The sequence below is a fragment of the Conger conger genome, chromosome 3, assembly GCF_963514075.1.
Source record: "Conger conger chromosome 3, fConCon1.1, whole genome shotgun sequence".
Lineage (NCBI taxonomy): Eukaryota > Metazoa > Chordata > Actinopteri > Anguilliformes > Congridae > Conger > Conger conger.
This window is the reverse complement of record NC_083762.1, coordinates 41,289,745-41,299,571: the sequence shown is the minus strand read 5'-3', so window position 1 is coordinate 41,299,571 and position 9,827 is coordinate 41,289,745.

The following is a 9,827-nucleotide window of genomic DNA, read 5'->3' as shown; positions in this document are numbered from 1 at the left end:
AAATAAGTCTAATGCAGGCCAATTTTAGGCATAGGCAAATTAATGTGGCAAAGCCTAGAGCACCACCAGCTGGGAGGGGTGCAAAAGAGGAGGGAGAATTAAAAAGAAATTAGTTTATCTGACACCCCATCTAATTTGAAATGTTTGTCAAAGTGGTGTCCGATTTCCCCATTTCATTTATAAATAAACCAATGCTTGTACTAGGGCATACACTACAAACAGTTTTGTTCAAATTGCCCGGACCCACGCTGCCCAGCTGACCCTAGTTTGAAGATAACAGCAGCACAGGCCTGAGAGGAAAAGGAGCATGGGTCATGGGTTGTGCACCATTGACAGACTATGTTACTTGAAAATGATGTGATGTGAAAAGTCAACGTTCAATGAAACTAGAATATGGTTGATTTGGAGTTCAAACACCTATTATCCACTGGGCTTGGGGGGAAGTGTATCGACCCCCTCAATCGCTAATGCATTAACCTATGTTTGGAAGCAACAATACAGTATAGTTGCATGATTGTATTGTGGCTTTTCTTGCAGCAAATAGGACACAAATAACATATTTATAGTTAGTTCTAATTCAGCCCAAATAACATAATTCACCACTGTAACTACCAAATTTTATCAACTAGCCTACACCTAGTTTTATCAACATAGCACATATACTGTACACACATTGATGGCTTATTGCATGGTAATAACTTAAGTCTAAACGATATTGAGTACAATTTTCATATGTTGAGTTGCATATTCATTTCAGTATTTATTAATTTTGTACTTCATCTTCATTCTACTTCTACATTCATTGAGCCATTTGCTTCTCAATTGAAATGTTTATTTATTAATAATAATATTCATACATTCATAATCTGTTTTATGCTTAGTTTGTCATGTTTGTGTTATTTGTCTTTATCTTCTTCATGAATAAGTGTAATGTTTAAATTAATTAATTCATAAAAATATGTTTTATATTAATGGCAGTGGTGAGTATATATGTTTGGTAGCTCAGTTATGTTATGGGCAGGGGGTGATGGCATTGGTCAGAAATGACCCAGGTCTAATGAATACCTAATAAAGTAGTTACAGTGTATGATTTAGTAATAACTATATTTGGTTGTATATTCAAGCTTTTTTCCATATCTTACTGCATTACAGCTTGACACAAAAACATAATACATCTGCATACAAACATATGCAGGCTAGCAAGAGTTTTTGTATAATGTAATTAATAATTAATAATCTTACTGTAGTGCAGTTTTATGCTTTGCTATGTAGTGTTACAATCTATTCTGTCTCTAATCCATTGTTAAAAGGCAATGCATATCCTGATATGATAGTGTTTCAGATTGCTCTGGATATGTTTCTGCCAAAAAGTAATACCATTATTACGGACCAAGCGGGATGATTGACAAGTGAGATTATCCACTCGTAATATGTACATGCCAAATTATGTTTTTCTGCAGTACTTCTAATTTTCCACTGGATGTCAACCTATGCTTAAATTTAAGCAACACAGTTGAATCTATTTTCACATGCAATTTATACTACAATTTAAAGTAACTTTTTTGATATCCCAGTATTGGACAAGAGTCACTTAAATACTCACCCATTCACATTAATTTATAAATATACAGTATAAACATAGTATATGTTATTCTTGGTCAGATGATCAATGGCATCATGATCAGTTGAAGACTGCTGTGCCACCACATGGAAACAATGGTAATTACAATGTTTTCAGATAGGCGTACAAATTAGTACAGACCAAGCATCGGGAAAATCAACCTGGTTAGACACAGCAACAATTAACTTTAAATTGCATATTTTTTTACTTTTTATCATATCTGTTGTGCTTCATTATTTAACATTAGCATGAAGGAAACCTCTTCAGTACTCTTATGGATGATTGATTACTTTAATACCATTTAACTTAATAAATACTTATTGTGTAATAGATTGACAGTGGGCTCCAGAATTATTGGCACCCGAAATAAATATGCACAAAAAGTGCTGTAAACTAAAAAATAACACAAAGCTTTATTTTCCAATACATGTAAAGCAGTGTGCTTTATCAATGATACAATGGTCTTCAAGTTTTCCATTTTCAAATAAAAATTTCCCATAAAAAAGTTCCACAGTTATTGGCACCCCTGGTTTAATACTTTGCGCAAACACCCCTGGTAGAAATGACAACTGTACGACCAAGTCTCAGGTTCCTAGCAGAGGCAAGCAAACTTTCTGCCAAGATTTCTCTCTCTCTCCCAAGGTGATAGCAGAGGTTGCAGCAAAGGCTGATGAAGACCATTCCAAATTGGAGAAAAGAGCTTCCTTAACCTTTAATAACTATTTCACACATATTCATATTATTAGACTTGTATAAATATGAAGCTTACTGATATACAGTAGAACCTTAGAAGCGAACCCGTCAGGAAAGAAGGTCGTTCAGAACACAGTCGGAACATTTTCAGAACTCTGAAAGTGATATTGAAATGCACCAATTTTAGGAAATTAAAATGCTTATTACAGTTCAGTTTATTACGAGTGATAATAAATCAATAACCTCAATGGCATTCGCCCAAACAATAACTGTCACATAAAGTAAAATAAAATAAACTAAACTTGTAAAATAGCCTAATCATGCTGCTTGCATTGTCTGTAGCCATTAGTATGATGTGATCTTTGCTGAGTGAATTTTTTCCAGGTCTTTTTTTAAGTCAAAAGCTGGACTTTCCTTGTAGGCTACTCTTTAGCAACAGCTGTTAAGATCAGTCCCTTGTCTAGTTTTAATATCATTTAAAAAAAAACCAACTCAATTAATAGTGTTACTCATTTGCATTTTGAGTCATTTTGTATTAATGTTATACTTCTGATTCCATGCCCAGGTCGTTGACCAGACCAGAGTTTCGGATCTCTAATATGTGACCTTGATATCGAAAATGTATATAAAATGACCATGCTATAAGATATATCAGTATGGGTCACACATGGCTAATTTCCTCTGTGTTAAGACTAGTTCTGTTATTTAAAGTCAAATTACAATGCTAAATATTGCCAAAATCAGTTTTGGCCAACACTCACTTTTTCTAAAGAACAATGCTGAATTGAAAGCTTGACATAATCTGTACTAGAGGGTATAAAACATAATGTTTTGTTTTTAGGATGACTTATTAATTAGGATAACAATAATTTTTCCAAAAACAATCCTTTTTCCCCAGTCACATTTATCCTATTTTGATTCTCTGTGTTTACCCTCTTGGATTATGGCAAAACCGTTTGCAATTAAAAAATGTTTTCTCAAACACACTGCCCAAACCAGAAAACAAGTGCCTTCCCACAATTAACCAACAAGTTAACCTATGTAACACATGTATATTCCTGAAATGTAAAGATTTCAAGCAGTGCATTTTTCCACACATAGTACAGAATCTTTGCACATAAATGGATGAGCACAATAAACGAATAACCGGTGTTACCGAACAAGTTGCACATTTTATACTCCTTCCCCATATTATTTTACTGAACAGTGAGTATGAGTGAAGAAAACACATAAGTAAGTACTACTGTAAATACTGTCAGGCACCAGAACACTGAACCCAAGAGTGAGACCACATAAGTTAACGTTAAAGTCTTTATTTTATAACCAGCAAACAGTAATGGCAGAGACTAGGCAGTTCGTAAACGAGAGTTCAGGCAAAGGTTCGGTTTCCAGGCAACCAGGTACAACAAGAATAATCCAGAGAATGGTTGAGGTCACAGGCAAAGGGTCGAAAACAAACAGTCCGAACAAAAATGAAATCCAAAATTGAAATCCAAAAAGCCAAAGGGAGTCCAAACACAGCAGGTAAAATCATAACAAGAGGGAAATCGAAAGGGAAACTCGAAAACAAAACAGGTTGCACGGGAGATAAACGCTGAAGAGTATGGCTATAGCACATGACAATCTAGCAACAACTGAGACAAACAGAGGGGTTTAAATACACAGATAGCAATGGGGATATATCAGTAAGTGAGACACAGGTGAAACAAATTAACAGACTACGGTGAGCACAGAGGATAAAAATAAACAAAAACACAAAAGACTTAGACGAAACAGATAACAGACAACACAGAACCTGACACATATAATAAATCATGCACACAAATACACACATTTTCCTTTTTGCATGCCCTCAGAACACATTTTCCTCAGGATGATGTCACAGTTATGTGAAGTTCAGACATATTAAATGGAATATGTACACATTTTGTCCTTCACTGGATATGTTTTTACGTGGTAGCTGATAAAAGGAATACGGCATACACAGTGAAGATATTCATTGCACTAAACACGTGTTTTAACTCTGCTCGTGCTGCTTAAGATCTTCCTCTTTCACAAAATGTGGTTTGGAGGCAGTCCAAACCAGACTGATTTCCTAATGAGCTGTAGCCTTTATGAATAATAATTTCAGGCAGACTGCGACTGCACCAACATACCCTTATCAGCACGCATTTTGTGCTGTGAGTTCTTTCTCCACACTTTGGCCTTTCCATCAAATGGTAAATGGTTGGCATTTATATAGCGCCTTTATCCAAAGCGCTGTACAATTGATGCTTCTCATTCACCCATTTATACACACACTCACACACCGATGGCGATTGGCTGCCATGCAAAGCGCCGACCAGCTCGTCAGGAGCATTTGGGGGTTAGGTGTCTTGCTCAGGGACACTTCGACACAGCCCGGGCGGGGATCGAACCGGCAACCCTCTGACTGCCAGACGACTGCTCTTACTGCCTGAGCCATGTCGCTCCACCATCACTTTGGTAGAGGTTAATCATGGTCTCATCAGTCCATAAAACTTTGTTCCAGAACTTTTGTGGCTCATCTCTGTACTTCTTAGCAAACTGTAATCTCACCTTTCGATTCTTACTACTGATGAGTGGTTTGCATCGTGTGGTATAGCCTCTATATTGCTGGTCTTCTTCAAAATGGTTGATTGAGATACCTTCACACCGCCCTGTGGAGGTTGTTTGTGATGTCACTGACTGATGTTTTTGGGATTTTTCTTCACACCTCACACAATGGAGCTCATTTATCAAACGTGATCTGAACAAAATTCCCTCTAAATTCTTTGGAAATGCATTTGCACAAATAAGGTGAGATTAATCAAAGTTTTTGGATGTCAGTTTTTCCGTGGGAGCTGAACAAACACGAGTGGTCTCAGCTGTTCATGTTGTGTGCGGAAATGAAAGTGCACGGTTGTAAAGCTTGTTGTGTATTTATTATTCTATTAATTTATATTTTATTTTATTACAAAATACAAAATTATTTGAATAAGCCAATTGAATATTATAATTATTCAAGTCATATAAAAAACACAACAGGATTAAATGTATTGTAAAATGTATTGATTTAGCCTATTAGAAGATTTGGGGCATGGCGTAGCCTACTTCGGAAAGAGCACATATTCAAAGACATATTCAAGTTTTCTGTTGAGGCTCACAGAAGAAACAACGAACAATAACGGTGAGTTCAAGTTCAAACATCATGGTATAGAGGTGGCATGGCATGTGCTTCATTTGTTAATACATTTTGCTTTTTGCCTCACGTTTAATTTCAGAGTTTGATGTGAACTGTTTTTCCCCAGTCGGAAGGTGGTAATTTTTCATTCCGATGACGTGAATGCAGCATTAGACATTACATTTATTGCTTTAATAGACGATTAAAACATGGCTTACTTTCAGAAAATTGGTCAGGTGCTTTCCGTCCTGGCACACGATAGTGAAAATATATTGCTCCTTGATTCTCCCAGACAGTAACATTTCTCCTATAATTTTATAATTTTATAACCAGTTTTAAGTCAAACCATTTTTGTTTTACCTGTTCCACAGTATGTGGAGCTGAAGACAGATATTACAAAATAGCAATATCTCTGATGCATAGGCCAATGCAGCATTCCAGTCCTGTGGCGCATACATAGTTTATGTAGCCTATATAAGCAAAAATAGCCTAATTGCCAATGTTTAGATGTTAGCTTGGATGAAAAGAAGGAAGCCTGCACATTGATACGCTCCTTACACACCTTTATTGTAGACAATCATATCACTTTATGTTTCTCCACGAGGACAATCAGCTTAAGTTACTTGTCCGTTTCTGAACAGAATGAACAACAAACAATAACGGCGAGTTCAAGTTCAAGTTTATTATAAGAAAACATCATGGCATAGAAGATGTTAAGTCCTAAATACGTTTTATATATACAGAAGTTACAAAGTAGCTGTAGTGCACACAGTCATATAAGGGGGTATGAGAAAAATGGCAGGTTTAATGATGTAAACGGGGCAAATCCAAAATGTAATCCAGGGACAGGTGATGGTCGAAATCCAGGCAGTCAGGTACCTGCAGGGCAGGAAGAGCGTAATCGAAAACAGGCAGAGTTCAATGACCAGAAAAATCCAAAAAGAGCAAAACCAGACAGAATGACACAAGGGCAGAGGTACAGGGAAGAGGAGGCTAGAACCAGGGGGGAAATCGGAAGGGCAATGTAGGCTTGCAATTACAAAACCGAGAATACAGATTTCCATGTTGAGATATTTATACATTGTACTCTCTCAATAGCTTGACCCCCTGGTTCATGATGAAAGTATTCCCCCCGCCTAGGCTTGGAACACATATTTACCAGTAGGCTAAAATGAATTGATAGAGACTGGTGGATTTTCACACTTTTCTTTCTGCTCCTCCCAACATTTGGCAATAGGCTATGCTTTAAATGCTTACAAGTTAGTAGGCATACAGTAGACTAGACTACTGCAGGCTATGTTTAATATTGACAGTTCACCCTGCTATACTTGTATGCCATGGATATGCAAGTACTAAAGATGACTACTTTTATATATTTTTTATTGAGGGCAATGCATAAAAAATGCATTCATTTCTACATGGTGAAACCAAAGTGTGACAGTAAGAATACCCTTACTTGAAAGCTATGAATGTGCAGTTTGAATAGTATGATAAATTATTTTTGTCCGAAAGGTTATTGAGCTCACTGTAGCTCAGGTTTTACTCAGATGAGTGACAAACCAGAGAGAACACATGTTCTTGAAAACTACATTTTTGATAGCCAGTATAACAGAATTGCTTTCTCTGTGTGCAATTCTGTGCAATTCCGTTTATCTCTTCTATCTCTATAAACAGAATTTCATGGCCAAGCCTTGCCACCTAGAGGTATGGGATTTATTTTTGTCAGGCTTTGTAGCATGGATGAAGAAGTCGTAATCCTCAAACAAGCTTAAATTCCTATAGGAAGTTTTGATCCTAAATCCACTAATTTTCTTCAAACAGCTTTTTGGCACAAGCTAAGGGAGGGAAGATATTCTGAATGGGCAATAGACTTGGAGCAAAATCTGCTACTAGTGGGCCTTTTCTCCTCGGAAGATCCACCAGAACTGGAATCCAGAATTTGAGGAGACATTATTGAGTGGTACACCTAGAAAGCAGAAAGACACTTTGTGCCAATGATTTGACCATGCAACAGGATACTGAGCTGCCCATATTCTGAATAGTTTCCCCCTACCAATTATTGTACTCCAAGATAAATTAGCATTGATAGAATAAACAAGTGTCTTACTGTCATAAACAGTCTTATGTTTGTTACACTTTTACATAATGAGATGTATTTTGTATGGTTCAAATCAGTTGAAATCATACTATAAATAGAATGTCAAAAATCTTTGCAAGTTAAAGCAACAAATACAGAAGTCGTAGACCCTCTATCTCATGAAACTATTCCTAATAATAATACAAAATGTCAATCCCCATGTACTGCTACAAGAGGAACATATGTGGCAGTCCTCCCCGCTGAGTTCCAACCTCCACCCACAGTGCAGCACCCCAATATTTGCCACTCCCTCGGGCCAAACCTGTCATGATCCTGTCTGTTAATTTATTTTGTTATTCTGGTAAATGTACTATTTTTCATTATCATGTCTGGTTTTCTGTTGACATTCATTTGCATTGCACTCGTCTTCCCCTGTGATGTCTGTTTCTACATAGTTCTGAGCCTGAATCACTTCCCTGTCTGCGTGATTAACTATTCGGGTGGTTTCGGTATTTTCCGGTTTCCCACGATTCCTTCTCAGTCTCGCTTTTCTTACTTCCTGCTTTCTCTCCATTCATGTTTGTAGATAGCACTAATATACTAATCCTGACTAACATATAATTTTACAGTGCTAATTATATTAACACACTAATATGTTTGTCTAACAAACAAACTAACATTCACTAGTTTTAGGTATTTATAGTTTTATCACATAACTAACATATTAACATTATCTATTTCTGCACTGCTCTGTAGCTCCACCTCCCTGTTCTATCTCTGATTGCCTGCCTTAATTCTACGAAGTGTTCACACCTGGTCTCTAACTATCACTACATTCCTGAAGTCTGTCTACTCCCTAATCGGGAGCTGTTTGTATTACATGTGTGTCTATGTGAATCCAGTCCCGCGTTTTCGTTCCTCCCTCATCATAGTATGATTGCCCTTTCACGCGTCTCACCTGATGTTTATTTGTCAGACCGCCCTCACTCCCATGCCCCACCTAGGTTTTCCCATTCCGCTGTGTATTTATACCTGTCCTTTTCAGTTTCACTTTGCTAGTTTGTCTCTTCCTGTTTCCGAGTTTCTGCCCTTCCGAGTTCCCCCCTGGTTCTAGCCCCCTCTTCCCTGTACCTCTGCCCTTGTGTCATTCTGTCTGGTTTTGCTCTTTTTGGATTTTTCTGGTCATTGAACTCTGCCTGTTTTCGATTACGCTCTGCCTGCCCTGCATGTACCTGACTGCCTGGATTTCGACCATCGCCTGTCCCTGGATTACATTTTGGATTTGCCCCGTTTACATCATTAAACCTGCCATTTTTCTCATACCTCTGAGTCTGCGATTGGTTCCTCTGTCCTCTGTTCCCGAAACCTGACAAAACCAAAACAAGCACACACTGAGTATTGATTCATCCTTTAATGGAATGCAACACGCCACCCAATTAAACTTGAAAATAAATATGCACAAAAAATGCTGTAAGCTAAAAAATAACAAAGGTTTTATTTCTTAACATGTGACATGTAACATCAAACAAAGTCTTACATTTTTCAAATAAACAGGGTACACAATTGTTGGAATCCAGTGCAAACGAGTGAACGTCACGTGAGCACATCAATCCGGCTAGAGGCCAACTAACCTGTGCATTTAATTCCTAGACGCGTAGGCGGGGGAAGCGGACTCCCGAGGCCGGGACACCACAGAGAGATAACGGCCCCACAGCGGACACGAGCGAGTGAACCCCGCCGCCTGAAGTCCGCCCTAATTTACCGTTTACCGTTTTTTGAAATCCCTAATTTTTTGCGCACGGACTTATTTTCTAGTTTGCCTTTTTTTCCGTTTTTGTGACCTGATTCCCGTTTGTGAGATGGGAATGTTTTTCGTTTGTCCTGGACACTAAAGAAGTGCCCTGAAGGCACCAGCACTGAAAAAAAAAAAAAAAAAAAAAAAAAAAAAAAAAATTATAATAAATTAATTTTTTTCCACCAATTCTACTCTCTCTCTCTCTCTCTCTCTCTCTCTCTACCAGCGGGTTACCACAATATATATATATATATATATATATATATATATATATATATATATATATATATATATATATATATATTGATATAAAGGGTTTGTCAGTGAGATATTTTGGATAAGAAATAAAAGGTGAACTTTGAGAATGGTGAAAATAAAATAATTTAATAAAATCCCTGGTTTAATACTTTGTGCAAGCACCCTGGCAAAGATGATAGCCAGGGGTCTTTTCCTATAATTA